This window comes from Zosterops lateralis (assembly GCF_965231275.1).
Source record: "Zosterops lateralis genome assembly, chromosome: 13".
Taxonomy (NCBI): Eukaryota; Metazoa; Chordata; class Aves; order Passeriformes; family Zosteropidae; genus Zosterops; species Zosterops lateralis.
The window spans coordinates 10,706,440-10,724,962 of NC_139773.1; the positions used below are offsets into that span (position 1 = coordinate 10,706,440).

Sequence of the window (18,523 nt, forward strand, 5' to 3'; positions counted from 1 at the left end):
TAGTTCTTTAAAAATATGTTGATTTAGTGCAGCCTAATTTAATAGAAAAGGATGGGATATTTTCACACAAGGAGTTTAGCTGCTAGCACTTAAAAAAAACTTAAAAGGCCTGTCTTTTCAAAGTGTGACCTTTATCTTCCTAATCTTAAGGGAAAAGGAGGTTGGAAAAGCAGAGCTGAGCTCTGCAGCTATGATAAACACACATTTATCAAGTGCAGTCTGCCTACATGCTGGGTTGTGGAAGTCCATGGCATCATATTTCTGGTGAATAGAGCCCTTAGTTAGGGCTCTATCCCACAGAAAATATTTGAGGTTTTTCAGTCTATACAACCCTAAAAGATGCAGTTTTCAGCTTTGCAGGAGGCCTACCAGTGTAAAGGGAAAGTGGCCTGCTGTGAAAATGGGAAGCAAATTCAAGCCCTGTCAGCTCATGTCTGGAGTGACACACTCAAGCTCTGTCAGCAGAGCAGCCACCAAAGCACTGTCACCTCTTCCCTTTGGAAGATGCTTGGATCTCCCAGGGTTCCTGTGCCAGGTTAACCAGGTAAAGTTCCTAATGTGGGCAGGGACAGTGAAGGAAGGACTCTGTGGTTATAAAAAGGAAAGAAACCCAAATAGACAAGAGTATTCTGAAAGATGGGAGGGAATCCTTGGGAAAGGAAAATGAAAACTGGAGAGTGAGGCTGGAGAAAATGAAGACCCAAAAATGAACAGAAATGCTCTGGAAAGCAGATAGAGAGGAGGGAGAATGCTGGAGTGTGTGGAATAACCAGCACACCACACATGAGAAATAACAAACCAAGGATTTGGAAGTTGCTGAAGGAAAAAAGTCTGAAAATTTCTGTCTCTGCTTTGACTGGGGGGAGACCTCAAGGTCCGTCTCCTTTGAATACTGCAGAACACACGCTTTTTCTGAATATGTGCCATGGATAACCTTTATTCCTCTTTGTGGACTGGCAGCTATGGAGATACATTTAAAAACAGATCAAAACTTCAGGAAATGTGGCTGCTTTTTAATTTCTTTTTAATTCTAAATCTGCTTGCATAGCAAACTGGTAGAATAAACTCTTCAGTGTAGAGATAAAAATGTCACTGAGAGATGAAAACAATTTTTCAAGCTGAAGAGATGAGTTATCTGGTAAGAGAAGTATTTTCAAAAAAGTTCAAATAAATGTAATTAGTAGTGTGCTGTAGTCTGATGGGGGGAGGATTGAAGCGAATTTAGTGTGCTCACGAGTCTGTTACCAGAAATGTAGCAGCACTGCAAAAATGAGATCGCTGAATGATTTAATGTGAACAGAGCCTTAAAAAGAATTATAACCATCTGATGTATCATTATGAATGTCACCAAGAATTAGAGGCCTGAGTAATGCCTACTGTCTCCTGCCCTTTATCATGCTGCTTGCTGCTAATTTAGTTGTGTTTCAAAAAGGAGAGCAGCCCAAGGACAGAAAGAGAAGAGGATTTTGCAGGAGCTGGTCTGTGGAAGTGCAAGTACCTCTCTTGTGCTTACAGATATAAAAACATTTGGATTTGGGTGACTTGGCAAGGCTTGAATTTTATCTTTCCCTGAACTGTGATCCAAAAGTCACTTATTTTAGTTTGTTACATGGGCAGCACTGTTAGAGTGAGTGAAAAGGTGGGTTTATGGTTGAGGAAGATACAACAGTGTCTATGGCTGAGTGATTTTACTAAATGAATTGCTCAGGCTAAAGACTTTTGCTTATGTGTTTGCACAGCCCTGAGCAGAATGAGCTCTGGCACAGGGCTGGGGTCCTTGGGCTCTATCACAGAATGAATGATGCAGCAGTAATGAATAATAGTAGGTAAGGCAGTAGTATTGGTTGGCTTCCCTGGGAGATCTTAACTCCTCTTCTGTGGATGTATATTCTGGAATTTCTTTGGCATCAGCCTGGAAATGAAATACTTCTGTTTTCCTGAAGGAGTTTATTCACTTCTTCACAACACATAAGGCTGGGATCCTCTTGAGGCTACACACACACACACAAGTGCTTCTAAGAGCTTTGGAAGTCAACAATGCTGCCTAAATTACCACTAAATGGATTAGAAATTTGAGCCTACATTTTTAAATCAGTGCAAAACGTTTTCTGTACCTTTTGTGTTTGCATTTTATTTTTCTTTAAGACCTTTGGGGTTGTCTGGTGTCCCAGACGGAGTGAGGCACTTCACTTGCAAGAGCAGCAGTATCTTTTATTGATACAGTGAGTCAACAAAGGTCAATGGTAAATGTGACACTGGTTTAACAAGATTTAAAGGCAAGCTACACTTGATTATTTAGTGCATAGAGAACTGCAAAAATCAGATGTGTCGGGGAGACCCTCCCACTGAGTCATGAAGTTCAGACTCCCCCTAGGCAGAGGAGTCCAGGAACAGCTGGATCCAGTCTTAGGCATGGACTTGGTCAATGGTTTATGTCTCAAGGATTATGTGTGCACAGCCCATCTAAGATAAAATATTAGTGAAGCTTAGCAGGCTCTTAGCCACTCACCAAGGATCTGCTGCAGGAAGGAATCTCAGCCTGGAGGGGTAACCTTGGGAGATGTCCCTGCTCAAGGGGAGAGCATGGCAAGCAGGAGAGCCCCATGGGCCCTGGGCTGGCCACTCTTTATAGACTGAGATAACTAATTTAAAATCATATTTACATACTAGCAAAACCTCTGGGTTGCTGCTTCAGACAGCCTGTTGGTACTGAGTTGCCATTCACTTCCCAAAAGTCCAAGCTAGGTTGGGTGCAGCCATCAGGAGACTCTCTGGTGGTTACAGCTGAAGTGGGGGTGCGGAGGGGGGAACACACTGCCACATCTGCTACACATTAGCTCCATCAATTATAAAAGTACATGTTAAATTAAGCCCCAAAGCTATTTGCCTTTGCATTTTAGCATAAGACTTTATTCAGTTCAGGCTTGAAAAATCAATTAGAAAAGGCAACACAACAGGTAGGAGTTTAAATTCCAGTTTCTGCTGATTAAGACACATGGCTGAGCCCATCCCACCTGCAGGTTAAGTTGTATATTATTTAAAGTAAATCTCTCTGACTGCTGTTTTCCTCAGTTTTTCTATCACACACCATTAAACAAATGGAAGGAGCTTTAGGAGCTAACAGCCAATGCACTTATGAGAGGCTGCTGAAAGTGTCTTGACCTGCATGGGAATGGCCATACTGTGCCACTCCTGCAGGCCCTGGCACTCATCTACCCACAGCCTGGTCAGGGTGGGCAGAGGGAGGGAGAGGAACTGCTCTGTGGGCTGGTGTAGGCAAATTGCACCTTCCCCTAGAGCCAGGCTGGTGTTGATGGTGCCACTGGTAAATGAAGTGTTGAAAATAAATGCTGATGCAAAATGATATGCAACAGATTTTTGTTTACACATTGAGAAATGTGCATTTAATCCTCTGTTTCTGTTTCCTTCCTTTTCCTCTGTGGTGGTATCATCAGTTAGCCCATGGTTTCTTTCTAGTGCATCCCCTTTGTTTGTGTTCTTGTAGTTTGAAAGTCACAACTACAGTATCCAGAATTTGTTGGGTTTTTTTGTTTGACTGGTTTTTTACACATTAATATACTGCTCAAAGAACTTGAGTGGGAACAAGGGTACTTTGCAGAACATTTCCTTGGTTTTTATATAATCTTTTTCCAGGCCTGATGCTATTTTGGTTCTACCATTTCAGCCTCTGAGCTGGGCATAACTGTAGGAGCTCATTGGTCTAAATTTCCAGGATTGCCTACTAAAAAAAAATAAAAATAATAAAAATCTACCATAAGTAATATGTTCTAGTACCCTGAAATGGGTGGTTTTTTATTGAGAAACCTCTTTTGTTAGCAATTCTGACATCCCTTTAGCCCTTTGTTTGCTACATAGGATATTGAGACATAACTGTTCTTTTAAGCACTTAAGTATTTGTATGCAAATAGTTTATTTATTTTCGATTCATTCAGCCTTTCTAAAATGTCAGTTGAGTATATTGCCTTCCCTCTGGGGGAAGGAGGATGTCAAGCATACATTTCTTACCAGCACTTTTGTGAATGAACAACATGAAGCCTCTCAAAAACAGCCCAGGATTGCAGTGGCTGCTGTGCCTAAGGGAGTCTTGTTTGCTTTTCTACCTGTACACTCATTTTGTCTTTGAAAGCTCCCTTAGCAGTTCCCTCTTAAATATTTCTTGTTCCACACCTCATTCAGATGAACAAGCCCATTCAATCAGTGGAGGAAGAATATTGCTAAATATTGCACCAGAGGAACTGAGGCAGGGGTGGCTCTTGGCCATGTGTGTGTGTGTTTGCCACAGAAACTGTATACAAAAGGTAAAAAAAAATGAAAATGTTTCTTACTAGGGAGGGTCCTCACTTCAGCTGCTGCTGTAGCTTTTGTTCTTTGAATGGCAAGGTGTAAAGGCAGAAGGATGCTTTTGTCATTCTGTAAAGCTTCCAGTACTTTTTATCTTTTGCCTCATAAAACCATTTTGGTGTTTACTGAAGGGGCAAAACTTATAAGAAATATGTTTTGAATATGGGTATTGATGTAAAATATTAATGAGTGATTTCTTTTAAAAAGAAAAACGTCTGAGTGTAAGACTCTTCATGTTTCAGCTGTAGGTCACCTGCTAACATGTGCACTGTGAGAGGGTTTGAGATGGTGGTTGGAGCTGTACTTTTGGTTTAAGTCAGTAAATGTTCTCAGGACTTTTGTCTTTGTGCACAGAAGATGCCCTGCTTGTCAAAGATGCATGTACTGTGTGCTGAGTCACAATGTTTGATTTGGCAAAGAGCAAATAAAAAGACAGTGTCTTTTATTCTTCCTTTTAACAAAAGGAGTACATTATTATTGAGTTTTCTCTAGCATGACATAATAGTAAATTAAGGCTCCTTGGTGTGCTGAGGCCACTTTAGCAGCTCCTACCCTCATCCTAAACATGAGCAAATTGCAGTTGGGATTCCTCAGTTGCATCTGAATTGTGGAGAGTTTTCTGTGAACAGGTCCCAGAAAATGGCACAAAGATTGCTGTTAAAGGAATAACTTTCTCCTGTTAATTCTGTCTCTGCACTGACCAAGGACGGGAGTTAAACATCTCCATGATTTTATATCAACCAGGAAGAATTGCACTTTTGCTGGCTCAAACTACTTGATGTGTTTTTGTGCTTTGAAAACCTAAAAGCTTTGATATGGTGCATACTATGAACTGATGCCAAGCTGTGACTAAACAATCTCATTAAAAACGCAAGGTAACTGAAGCAAATATTTCCTTTGAAGAGACAGTATCAGTTGAGTGTTCATTTCCTCTTTAAAGCCTGACATTAAAGGGGCAAAGACAGGTGGGCTACTAAGAACAAGATAAAGCTTGTTGTGCTAATTTACCAGCTAATTTGGCAAAAAAGCAGGGTCTTGTTTCATGCAGTTTTAAGAGCTTGTATCACTTGCATTTGTTGTATGAGGGATCAACTGTCTAAATATCTGGTGTAATTGTAAATTGCTTTTGTGTGCACTTGTAACTTGATATATTTACATATTTTCCACAAGATGTCGTATCACTAAGATAAGATCTCACCTTCATAGTACCCATAATCTCTGATGCTAATTCTGAGCCTCTGCATAAGCTTCTTTAACCACAGCAAACCCAAACCAAATGCAGGAATGTTTGCCCTGGCACTGCTGGAACTCACTGGAACCTGGTCAGTGGTAGCTCCATACTGAGCTCTTCCACTGGCTGGACCAGCCAAACACCCAAAACACCCAACTTATATGAGTCTGTCGTGCATTTCCAAAATAATTAAATCATGCATTTTTTGTTAAATCAGTGTACAGGATGAGGTAATCTTTTGTATCATGACATTTTGGTTGGTGGATTGCCCCAAGAGGAGGGTGTTCCTTGAGCACTGAAGTAGAACAGCCTGTATTCTTGGGTGGTTTTGCCTGTTTTCTGTAAGGATCTGGACTCATGATACCTGCTGCCAGCCATCCCACACGTTTGGGCAGGGGGCAGCTCCTCTGCAGGGCAGTGTGTGTCCAGCCCTGGCATTCCAGAGCAGTGCTGTAGGTGCAGGACAGCAGAGCAGCTGACATGACTGTACTTTTATGGCAGTCATGGTAAATTATTTGCCATCCAGGCACAGAATGTCATTGGCACGAGCATGTTTGGTGATCAGTGGCTACTCACTGTTTTGTAGTTTGCCCATCAAGTCTTTCTAAGAGACAGAAAGCAAGAATTTTCTTTGCTTTCTTAACTAAGGCATTGAACACCACCATGTAGAAGCCAGGAAAGCAAACTCCTGTGGCAGGACTCTCACAGATGTATTTTATGTATCAGAGCATCTCACACCATTTTGTCCACAGATGTGACAAGAATGTAATTGCACTAAGTGCTAAAGATGTGTACATCAGTGTAAAGGCTAAAGCCCAGGCCTGGAGAGATTCCCACTTGTTTCAGCCAGCATTGGATAAGGCCCTAAGAAAACACACAAGACATTTTACAGAAGAGACTAAGTTTTTTTGGCACGCTGCTTGCCTTCCAACCTCTACCATTTCTCTTTCCATGCCCTAAAAATATATAGATATTCTGATTCTGAAATACAAATGTGTGCTATCAGAGTCTGTCCCCCAGACTGAGCAGCACATACCAAGATACTGGGCAGATTAGCTCTGTTGACACAAAGTATTTCACATCACTTTACAAAACACAGAAAAAGCCCATTGCTGCTCCAGAAACTTTATAAACTGAATGTATAGATTACTGGCTGTTCTTGTGGGACTTTCAGCACCCTGTTGTGAGTCATAACATTGAAGTCTGGAAGGAAAGAACATCTTGTAAATTGTTTCAGAATTGTCTTTCACCTCCTATTCTAATGGGCTCCCAAGCTTTTCTCTGGGTCAAGATGCATTTAATTATAAAAGATGGGAACATGAGGGATTACAAGACATTCGTGACTTTTTCCATGAGAAAATAATAATAATAAACTTTCAGTAATTTAAGGATAAGTTCAAACTTCCCTCTGGAGATTTGTACATGCATTTGCAAATGAGAGAGTTCTGATGTCTGCTAAGTAAAAAAATAAATATCTCACAACAGGAAAGGATTTGTTTGGAAGAGTCTCTCCTCCACAGCTGAGACTTTTAATCACTGTCTGCACTAGAGAGGCTTTATGCTGTGTTCCCAGCCTTGCAAACACCCTCTCATGCCCACAGTCAGTGGGGAGGGAGCAGTGAGGTGCACACATTTCCTCTGGCCCCTTTCTGTGCCTGGCTGGAAGGGTCTGGTTCTGTCCCCAGCAGAGCCAAATGGGACCTTTCCATTTTCTTTATGGAGGTCTGGATTCCTGGTAAAGTAGTGGAGAAGAAACATCAGGACTGCAAGGCCACATACCAGATCTGGCTTTTAATCTCAAGAGGTGCATTAGTGCCTCCCAGGGTGAATGCAAAAGGGAGCCTGGTGAGGTGCAAGAGGAACCTCCAGTGTCTTTGGTAGTTAGATCATGTCAGAAGGTTGTACAGGTAACTGCGAAGCTGATGACTGCATTCTTCTAGCAGCACCTTTAAAAAAAAATCCTGGACTACAAAATGTTTTAAGGTCTCCTCCCTCCCCACCCTAATTCTCTTCCATTTTCCTGGGCTGCACTGGGGCAGAGAACAGCATTGTCTGGCTCCTGCACCCTGCCTTGCTGCTGCCTCTCAGTCAGTGGCAGGTCCTGCCTCTCACCCTCCTGTGCACCTGCATCCTTAGCTCTGGGCAGGGGCCTCTCCTGCTGCAGAGAACCTTTCTAGGGAGCAGCAGGACCATGGGGAGGATGATTGGGGCAGCCTGCACAGAGCCCACCAAGGCTTGAGAGCACGGAGCCCTCCCCACACAGCCTGGGGCACAGCAGCCTTCAATTTGTGCAAAAGGTGAGAGCACCTCCCAGGAAAGCTCTGTCCTGTCTCTGGTGGACAGGCAAGTGGGTGGTTAAGGCCCTGACACTGTCATCTGCTTTATTTCTTTTTTTCCCCCATCAACTTTCTGAACATTCTCTCTGGGCATAAGTGGCCCTTTAATGGAATTGTTTTTTCCTGTATCTCATCACAAGTCCTGCACATTTATCCTCGTGTTTGGAAAAAATTCTAAATATTCACATGAGCTTAAGCATAATTTATTTTCTTTTGTAGCTTAATAAAACCTTGGGTTTCATTCCATCTAGCTATCTTCAGAGATTTACAAAAGGCCAGTGGGGCTGAAACACAGGACTGAACTAAGAGATAAAGGAAAACAAACAACTATATGAATACCTAGAATTTGCTCAGAATGCAATGATGCAGCTCCAGTGCTGCTTTTTTTTAAAAAGATGGTAAATTATTAATGTTTCTAGGAGGAAATAAATACAGTGGTGGTTCTGCAATGTCTGGCTTGCTCTAAAATGTAATGTATTTATGTATCCTTCTTCCCTAGTCCTGCTGAGCTGTGCTGAGTTCCACGTGTGCCCCCAGGACACAGCTCTGACACACGGGTTGGCAAGTTCCTTGTTTTGCTGGAATGTCACTGGTGTGGGGCACAGGAGAAACAATTCTGTAGGCAGCCATCCTTCCTTGGCAGTGCAGGGTCTGTGTCTCGGCAGAAGATTCTCTTACCTGGTAAAGATTTAGAACAAAACAAATGCATTTTCTCCTGTCCCAGCCTGGCTGTGGGTAAGTGTGGATGGAGTGTGTGCTCTGTGCACTGGGGCCTCAAAAGATGCTGATTTTATGCTGGCAGTGACAGACTTTGGATTCATAGAAGACTTTTTTTTTTTTCTTTGAGACCACCAGCTTCTCTTCATGTGAATCACAGATGTTTATTTGGCATAGTGAAAAAATGATGCAGAAGGAAGAGTTTCTTAAGTTATTGTCATGCTACAGTATTTTGGCTCCCATATCTCATGCCAAAAAAAAAAAAAAAAAAAAAAAAAAAAAAAAAAAAAAGCCAAAAACTTGAGCTTGATTTTCAACATTTACATAACAGACATCTAAAAATATTCTACAAAGGTGTCTATGTCAATAATTCAATAGAATTCAGAGTTCTGTAGAAATATGATGGCAATGACTATTTCAGACTGCCACTGTTTTCTTTTTTATTTTCTCAAATGTATAATGGTTGTGACTTTACCATAATTTCAGCACTTCTTTTGGAAGGTAATTTGCAGAATAAGGCAGGAAAAGGGAATTTGCTATTTTGCGGTTTCTGGCCTGAGTGAACGATGATGAAATGAAAATTAATGTTTTTAAGTTCCTTAACATTCCTGAAGAATCAGACATATTTCCTAAACAAGAGAATTTTAAATGAGTGAATTTTAAAGCAGTATGATATTAGGGGACCTTTTTCAATTTTAAATACTCATGTTTATAAGGCAGTGAGGCACCATGACTAGAAATACTAAATACTTTTAATATTCTACTTGCATGTATTTCAGTATAGTTTTACCCTGAAAATATCAGATATTTTGCTAAATACAAAGAAATATGAGTAAGTGGTTGTGAGTTATGGAAGGTTTGCTACTAACTTAAATCCATACCATGCCCAGAGGGGGTGCATTTGTGTGTCCCCCTCTTCATGCTGTAGGAGATTTTCCACTTATTAGCCCTTAGAATAATTTTAGGCACTTGGGACAAATGTATTTTGTTTAAAATATTTCTTATATCAGGCAAAGATGATTAAACCCAAGTTTATTTAGTTTTAAAAATTATCAATCACCTTTTTTAGTAAATTAGTGATACTGCATTCCTCAAACTGGAGACATGCTTGGATTTCTCTTGAAGCAGACAAATCAGTACAGTAAAAATATTGGAGTAGTTAATTATGTTTTGCATTTTGAAATAGTCTTTACCGAGACATTTACTATAAACATGGCAAACGAGACGTATTCACTTTAAAAGTCCTTCCATTGTGTTTATCAAATAGCTGTTACAGTACTTTGAATGCTGTATTGAGTTGGAAAAAATCTGAAGCTGCTTTGTGTATTTTCCCTCAAGGTTAAAGGTTTGAATCATGGGATAATGTGTGATATCTCTAGGGCTCCTTGAAACAGTTCAAGAACATGCACAAAGGACTGTGGTTTGTGCTATATTTGCACAGAATTTAACATCATGTTCCTTTGGCATAAAAACAAAGATGAAGATACTGGGAAAATATCCCCTCCTTTAACACCATGATATACATTTTTACAGAAAACCCTATAACTGTTTTGTGAGGTGCAAAAAAGTAGTCATGCACTATTTTTCTCTGATGTGATTTTGCTTTTAAAACTGTCCTATCAATGAGAAATGAAAAGAAGTGCACTTTGAAACGTAAATGTTCCCTTTTTCAATTGGAATTTAATTCTTAAACAAGTTATTTATGGTTTTCTTTTGGTATGGCAAATTACAATATTTGAACTCAAAATCTCACTCACATTTAAAAAAAAATTGTGAAATATTTTGTTCTTCAGAGAAAAGCTGTCAAAAATTAAAACCCTTGGTATGTATTTGTAAAATATATTCGTCTTGGCTTTTCAGCTGACATGTCCCAAGAAATGCTAGTGAGCTCTTGGGTGAGACTTGTATTCTCTCTGATTAATGAGGATTTCCTGTTAGCTGCTGGGCAGAGGCTATACAAGCCAGCCCGTGTTCCCACTAGGAAGAGAGTTAAACTCGTGCTCTCTGGCTCTACAATGGCATTTGACTGTCTGCACAAAGCTGGCTGCAGCTGCAGTGACCATGATTTACTCTGCAGCCACTTCCAGTCCTTCCAGGTCAGACAGGACGCAGCACACAGGTGTGTTTCTGCTCACTGGCATTATGGGCAGATGTAATCCCTCACAAAACCGCCCACCCCCCAAAGTTAGTTTTGTAAGAAAAGACCTTTTCTTGAGTTCTAGGACCATGTAATTAGCTGAGGGAAGTAATCACTGTTCTTGTGTCCCCTCCTGGTTTCCTCTGTTTATTCTTACTTCAACATTTGCCATCAGTGCCTTTATGCTTTCTGAGTTATTGTCTCTGAATGTTCTCTGTATGTATAAATATGCCAGTCCTACAGCTCTTGGGTACTCCTGTATTCAGACACCTCCGGTTTTTAATGTATTTCTCCTCTGCACCACCCACGGAGCTGTTGCTCAGGCGTGCAGGGAATAAACAACTCCACTGGGGTCACGCAAAAACTCTGTGGTAGACCAGGAACTTGAACCTTGCCTTCCTCAACTGCCTGTCAACTCTTTTTCTTACTTTTTTTTGTGCTTCCTTTTCTTACCACAAAAATCAAACGTGCTCCACTTCATGCTTGCTTAGTCGTTGTCATGGGCTGTGTGTCACATATGGACCCGAGGTCTGTTCTGTATTCCTGGTGTCTGTGAGATCCCTTTATATGACAGTCAACACTTTGGGAGCCGAAGGGGCAGCAGGGCCAGGACAGTCAGATTCTGCCCAGGGCCTCGATGCCCTCACCTCCTTCTGGTGCTTTGAGGCTGTGGTGTGATGTTAGCAGTGCCCACGCTCCTGTCTGGCTGAGGACAGGGTGTGTTCCAGCACGGGTGGCAGGTTGTCTGTGCATTTGGCTGTCTCTGTGAAGCTTGTCCAGAAGCCAGGGTCTGACAGTATTTTGAGTGAGCAGTAAAGGGGTGGAGGTTCCTCTTTCATTTTTCATCATTTGACCTCTGGACATGTGTGAGGCTGTTTCCATTTATTCTCTCCTGTGCACAAACAGTGTGGTGTTTTATGACTAGAAAAGAAAGCAAATGTGGACATCTGGGTTCCCAATGTATACCATTCGATATCCATTTATCTTTTACTTGAGTAAAAGACAAAGTGCTCATTTCGATTACTGTTATCTTTTTAGAACATTGTCTGTGAGTGTATTTTCAGAGTCTTTATTGTGCATGTGTGACACCTTGGTAGTGCTTACTGATCCATCATTTTTCAGCCTTACTCAAATACTGCCTGAGTTGCTTTCTGGATATAATCAGAGGATTTGTAGAAGCTTAATACTGATGCAGTCTCTACGTGAACGATCACATGGAACCAATTATGATTCATTCTTTTAGAGGGGTGTTTGAAGATGTCACATTACATCCTATTCATGCATTGCAGCAAGATCCTCAGACAGCTGTGTCATGCTTATTACCTTGCGCACTTTACCTTGCTGTCATCATCTTTGTTGGTTCTGTTTGGGTGGGAGTTGGTCATATGGTTTTAGTCTCAGCTTTGACCGTTCTCCTGTTGGACCTGTCTTTTCAGCAGTTTACATGAGTTTTAAAAGGGGACAACAATGCTTTGAATGGTTTGCCAAAATCAGCACCACTTCTGGAAAGAAATAAAGTGCAAAACAAAAAGGCCATATGCATCTTTGAAGGCAAAAGCCTTCCTTGGTGAACTGTCATGGCTCGATCGACTGCGCTAGAACAAGTGCAGGTTTAGACAGCTGGAAGTGTCCCTAGTGAAGCACAGAACTTGCCTTTTATTAACTTCTTCAGTTTTCAACTGTGCCTTTGGAAAAAGGGAAGACTTACAAATGAAATCATAGTCTGGTTGCTGAAGAAAGACAATAGAGTGAGCTTCCAGAATAAGTATCATTCTTTGTGACTGATGAATCTTGCTCAAGTAATTTTCCATTGTTTTGGCATTCTGTGGTCGCCGCATAAAAAAGAGCATCAAATTAGTTAACATTGGCAAGTGAAAAAAAATACTTAGTGCTAGAAATCAAAAATAAGGAACTACTTTTAAACTGAAGCTATTAAAGTATATTCTTTCTTTGCCCTGTGATATGATCACCTTTTCAAGGGTGGCAACACCTTAGGAAGGGGAGCTGTCTTGTAGGTTCATCTAGAGCTGTGCCATTTCCACCTGAGCAAAAAAATAAAAGTACAGTCATAGTGACTAATAAATATATGAGATGTGCATCTCTGATTTGCTTACAGTTAAGTGAAATCTCCCCCACACACAATTTCTTCCTGTAACTGTGTAACTACATTAGTGATTTCCTTTATGGAATAGTTTCTATTTTTAATTTTGAGCTGCTTTTGTGTTTGAATGTAAAACTTGAACTCCCACTTAGATTCAATACATTTATTTTCAAGAAACTTCTACAGCACGGTGGTTATTTGTTCCAACCTTTTCTTCCCTGTGAAGAAATGTCGAAATTATGATCAGGATGGGATTCTTGTGTTGAAGAGGTTAGAAGTTAATGTAGGGAGAGGCAAAATCAAGCCATGAAGAAACACTTTAGGGGACAATTTGAGTATTGGTGGTTAATGAGTAAAGAGCAAAAAGAAAAAAAGGTCTTGCATAAACTGGCTGAAGAGAATTAAAAAACCACTGTGGAGGGAAAGGTAGCTGAGAAAATAATGGTGGGGACAATGGTATGGGAGGAGCTGGTGGAGAGCAAAGATGTAGATGGTCTACAATACTGACAGTACTGTAAGCGAGGAAGAGGTTTGTTTAGTTAGCAGCAGTAACAGGAAACCACTGGAGAAATTCAGAGTTTTAGCTGCTCACTTTAGGGTGGAGTAAAAAGCCTACAGGTTGGGAAGCTGGACAAATAAAAGCTGGACAGTCAAGACGGTGAACCAGTAACAAAGTTTTAGCAGTAAGGAAAGTGCACAGCTTGGAGCTGCTGGAGAGAAGAAACACAGGACATACACAGAGAGTGAATTTTTTGTCTAGTTTTGCAAATTGTTTGTAAAACTGATATGGTAAACAATGGTAACTTTTGCTTTTAGCTTCAAGGCAAAGATTTTAAAGCAGAGTCGTCCTGCCTTAAAGAGTCAAAACAAGTTTTTCTATGTTTTAATCAACACTGCCATTTTCAGATGAAATCCAGCAAATGTTCAGAAAGGAGAGTGAAATGTATCAAAGGAGAACTGTCTCTATTGTTTGCTTCCTCATGGTATGGGCTGTTGCACAGGTCAGAAGTACATGCCATGTGTAGTACTAGATTGATTTGCAAATGGTCAGCCTGGAAACTTGGCAGTGTTGTCAATTGCTTCATTAAAACCAAGTACAGAAACCAGCTCGTGTTCTTTCTTCTATTGGCCAGAGGAGCTGGGACGTTTCCTGAAGGTGAAACTCTTGAGCTTGGAGGGAGGAAAGGGCTCAAACTGCTAGTGAGTGTCACAACCTGGAAGCAATAGAGAATACTGGGGGGAAGGGGGAAGTGCATGTTGCAATAACAGCCAGTTGTAACATCTCAGAAAATGCTTACACCCTTGGAAAGGAGGGAGATGTCATGGTTCAAATGGCAGTACATTCACTACTATTCCCAGAAAAAGCAGAGGGAGCTATATTAAAAAAAAAAAAAAAATCAGATTAATATATTTTGAAAGGTATCTTGAGTTCAGTAACCTTACATAGCCCAGACAAAGAGTTTTTTTCTGAATTCTGCATGGCTGAGAAAGACAGGCTCCTTGGAGTCCACAAGAAGGCAGCGTCAGCAGGGCCTCCTGCAACATTTCCATGGTTGGCTGAAATGGCAAAGACACAACTTCCCAAGGTTATTTTTGGGAACCTAGAATATTGTGGGGGTGTGACATGCTCTCCTGAAGCACTGAGCACCTCAGAGTCCTCACTGGCTTCAGTTGCTTAAACAGCAGCTATGAGGCACAAAGAGTATCCAAACCTTTAAAGTACAATGAACAGGGAAAATGTTTGACTTGTGTTTTTTCCTCCAACTCTGAGACTGTTTCCCAGAACTTGTGAGTATTTTTAGTTAAGTTAATTAAATACAATTTAAGCAAACTTATTACTTCTCATCCTAACACTGCTTTTTGGACTATGGCTGGATATAATGTAGTGTAGGAGAGGAAAAGAAATATATATTTCTTTTCTTTTTTCTTTTTTCTTTTTTTTTTCCAATTTATGCCTCCATTTTATTTCTATACTTATTTCTGTATACTGATTTCCCCCCCTTATTATTCTTGTTCCTTTGGTGGAAAGTTAGTGAGATTCCAAAGTGTTTGGGAGAGTGCATGGATAAATGAGGGTGATATCTAAATTCGTAGATTTTGATGTTTAGGCATGGTGCTTTAAACCCAGAGGTCTCTGTCTCCATCTGTTGGAATGAGAAGGGCATAGCCCAAATGGCTACCTGTTTGGGCACATTACATGGAAATTGTAATTTTATTTTGTTGTCTCCTTCCACTATGTTCAATTTAACCAATATTAGCAACAGCAGTGACGTGATGGTCTGTTTTGCCATGGAGGCAGAAGTTTGTCTTCACTGGAAAATAACAATTGTGGCAAGACCTGTTAAGGTGCTCAAACATAGGTTCTGCCTCCTTAAAGACAGGCTGAACTACTTAGAAATACTTGGGATATGAATTGTAGTGCAGTGTAGGATCCAGTGCCAATCACAGTGATCACTGTCTGACTTCAGTAAGGAACAGACCTGGGCCTTGTAAATAGGAGAAGTTTCTATCCTACTCCACCAAACTACACACTGTATGTTATTACCAGGGGCTTGAGTGTGGAGAGGGCTGTGCAGCCCTCCCAGGGACTCTCCTCAGAAGATGATTGTTCAGAGTCTTCTTCCTCAGAGAGAGTTCCCTCCTAGAGCACATCCTCTGGAGAGTTCTCTACCTCTGCCTGTCCTGGTGTCAGGAAGCATGTCATGGACATCACAGGACTTAGCAGGGATTGGGCAACTCTGTGATTTGGACAAAATATGTTTCTAAATGTTAAAATAATATGTGCTTGTATTTGTCTGCTCCTATGACAAAGAGAGAATACTGCCTGTGAATGTTGGGGTGATTTCTTTTCTTCAATTAGTACTGATACAGTTACACCTATGTAAAAGGTAGAAAAAGTGAGAGAAGCTCATTCAGTTTTCAGATATCCTTATATTGCATCACAATATTCAAAATGGTCCAGTGGTAAAAAAGACTTTTGTAAATGCCTGAAAGCAAACATTGGATCCATGTGGTCTTTAAGGTCCCTTCAAACCCAAATCATTTTATGATTATTCATTTAGGGATTAAAGCTTTGACAAGTTGCTGACATGCATGTGAGCATCAACTAGGATTTTCAGCAATACTCATCTTATGAATTCTCTTGGATGCTTTAAAAATTTATGAATCACCTCTCTGTCTTTATGTGCTTAAACACTCATAAAGATTATCCCTGTATTTGTTCACTAAGAAAATCTCAGCCTTGTAAAGATTTAATTAGGAAGCTACATTGATATGAACTGTGCAGTTCAACTAAGATAAGAATTTCAGTTTAGTAGGCTAAACGCATCTTCTTTTGTTACCTTTTCCTCAGAGTTTTCTCCTCTGTAAGAGAACTTCCTGCTGCCTGGCAGCAGATGTGCAGTGGCTCCTTGCTGGTCAAATGGCCATTCCCAAGGCTTAAGGACAGAGGAGTGTTGCTCTGATGCTGGTGCCTCATCTTGGGCTTTCTTACTGGTGGGGAAGAGTCTGTCCTTTGAAATGGTAAAAGTTTTCAGCATTGTCTGAAACAATTACACAGCACTTTCCATCTCTTTGTTGTACATGGTGTCTCACCCTATCTCAGCCTGAGTTTAGAGTTCATTCAGCAGAATTTAGCTGGGTACTCACTTATTTTGGCTTTTAATAAACTTAAGGGTACATTTGACTTTGGAAAGATGGGTGTTTGAAACTTCCTGGTTTAATAGGGTTTTAAGGTAGTGCTCCTTAGGTTAATTAACCCACTCAAAGCATGTCCCTTCTAAGGGAGTTTGTTTTTCTGTTAGTAAATGCAGTCTAAGCAATCAGACTTACTATCAGGTTTTTCAAGAATAGCACACCCAACTTAAATACAATGTTTTCAAATAAAATCATCACACAGACTTCAAAAAAGCCATCCCATCATTATCTGATACATTGAACAGTCAGATGCAAGGTTGCCAATAGCAGCTCTGAGATGGCAGGTTTAGAACAGATGACACTTTTTCATGCACTGTATGAAAACCAGCTGGACTGGTTGACATTGCCCCAGCTCTTCTTCAGAACAGAGAATATTTTTTCTGGTCTGGTGATATTTTTATTCCTCATATAGATTACAAAACAAAACAAAGCAGTTGTTGCTTAGCTACTCCTCTGGAGTGATGGTCTCTCTCAGCATTTTGCAACTCTCTAATCTCAATGTTGCATTTTCTGCTTGTTAGAATCTATTTTTACTGGCTGGTGTTCTATATAGACACTTCTGGAACTTTTTCATCTGCTGGAGTGGGATGGCTGGGTACTGCTGTCTTAAAGCTACAGAAAGGAGCCTAGCTGAGGAGTCTGGGAAAGATCCCACAGCCAGGAATCTCACAGCAGCACAAAAACAAGTTTGCTGTAGGTTCAGAGATACTAATTCTGATGAAATCGCCCACTTGGGGTGAAAGGGTCTGTATTTCTTTGCCATTACCACATGGCTCTGTGTTAAGAATAGATTAATTTTGGATGAGGATAAATGCCAGAAAGCAAAATATCTGACTCCTATCTTCTTCAAGATTTCCTGAGTGAGAAGCTGTAAATTGGCATTTTGGAGTCATGATACTAATTAGTGCAGAGTACAGTGAAATGGAGCAAGTGAAACTGTTTATGCAGTCAGAAGTGAATCTGAAAAATCTCTAAATTATTTCTTTTGAAGGAAGCAAGACATGCACAATGCTCAGAGCTGTACCTTTACCGTTTTGATGCAGCACTGGGGCAAAAGGAAAGTCAAGTCTTCATTTTGCTTAACAAAGAGAAAATTGTGGGTAAATACTGTGGATTCTGTTTGCACCAAAAGGAGGAAAGTATTTGGCCAAGCAGCATTAGATTTTGGTTACTTTTCCTGGAGGAAGAGTTCTCCAGGGCTTCTCCATGCAGAATCAGTCTGAGACTACATGTGTGCTTTGGCCACTGAGCTGTCTCTCTTTGCCTTCTGCCTTTTCCCCTCCATGGGATCCCAAGCAGCAGTCAGCCATGCTTGCAGAAAGAGCCTGGTCTTAAATACAGCCCATTTCCCCTGATAGTCAACAGATCTTGGCAAATTCCTGTCAACCTTGACAATGCTTGATTTACAGCCTTTAGCCACAATGCTGCTTTCTGGCATTGTTAGAGAAATCAGTCTGTTCCCATAAAGCTTGTTACTTGACAGCATTTATGTTGCATGACTAATATGGCAATGGCAGCAATTTGCAATTAGCTGTGTGTCTCTCCTTGCCTCCCTGCCACGTGCCCCGGACCGTACGTGTCTGTCTAAGCCTGACCTGCTTCCCTTTACAGTTTTCTTTCTCTCTAATGGATTTTTTTGAGCTCACAGAGGGAAATGTGTGACTGGATAACTAAACAGGTGAATGAAAGCTGTGTAGACTTCTTTATATCATCATGTTTATATCTGGCTGTGCTGCACAGTCACTGTCCTCTCCAGGCTTGTTGATGTGTAATAGGCAGTAGGCTCAGAGCAGGGCTCAGGTCAGCTCTGCTGGGCTTGTGCTGGGAGCCTTGGTGGAGAGGGCCACAGCCAAACACCTGAACACACGAGGTGAAGAAACAACACTCTCATCCATGGAGCTGGCCCCTCCTGGGGAGGGCTGGGGCATTTTGGCAGGCTGTGC

At 41.0% G+C, this 18,523-nt stretch overlaps 1 protein-coding gene across 3 annotated transcripts in view; it reads left to right on the top strand.

The window, feature by feature from the left end:
* Window positions 1-18,523, top strand: part of PDE8A (phosphodiesterase 8A) — a 155,588-nt gene that overhangs the window by 56,559 nt on the left and 80,506 nt on the right. The gene's annotated exons all lie outside the window — the stretch shown is intronic.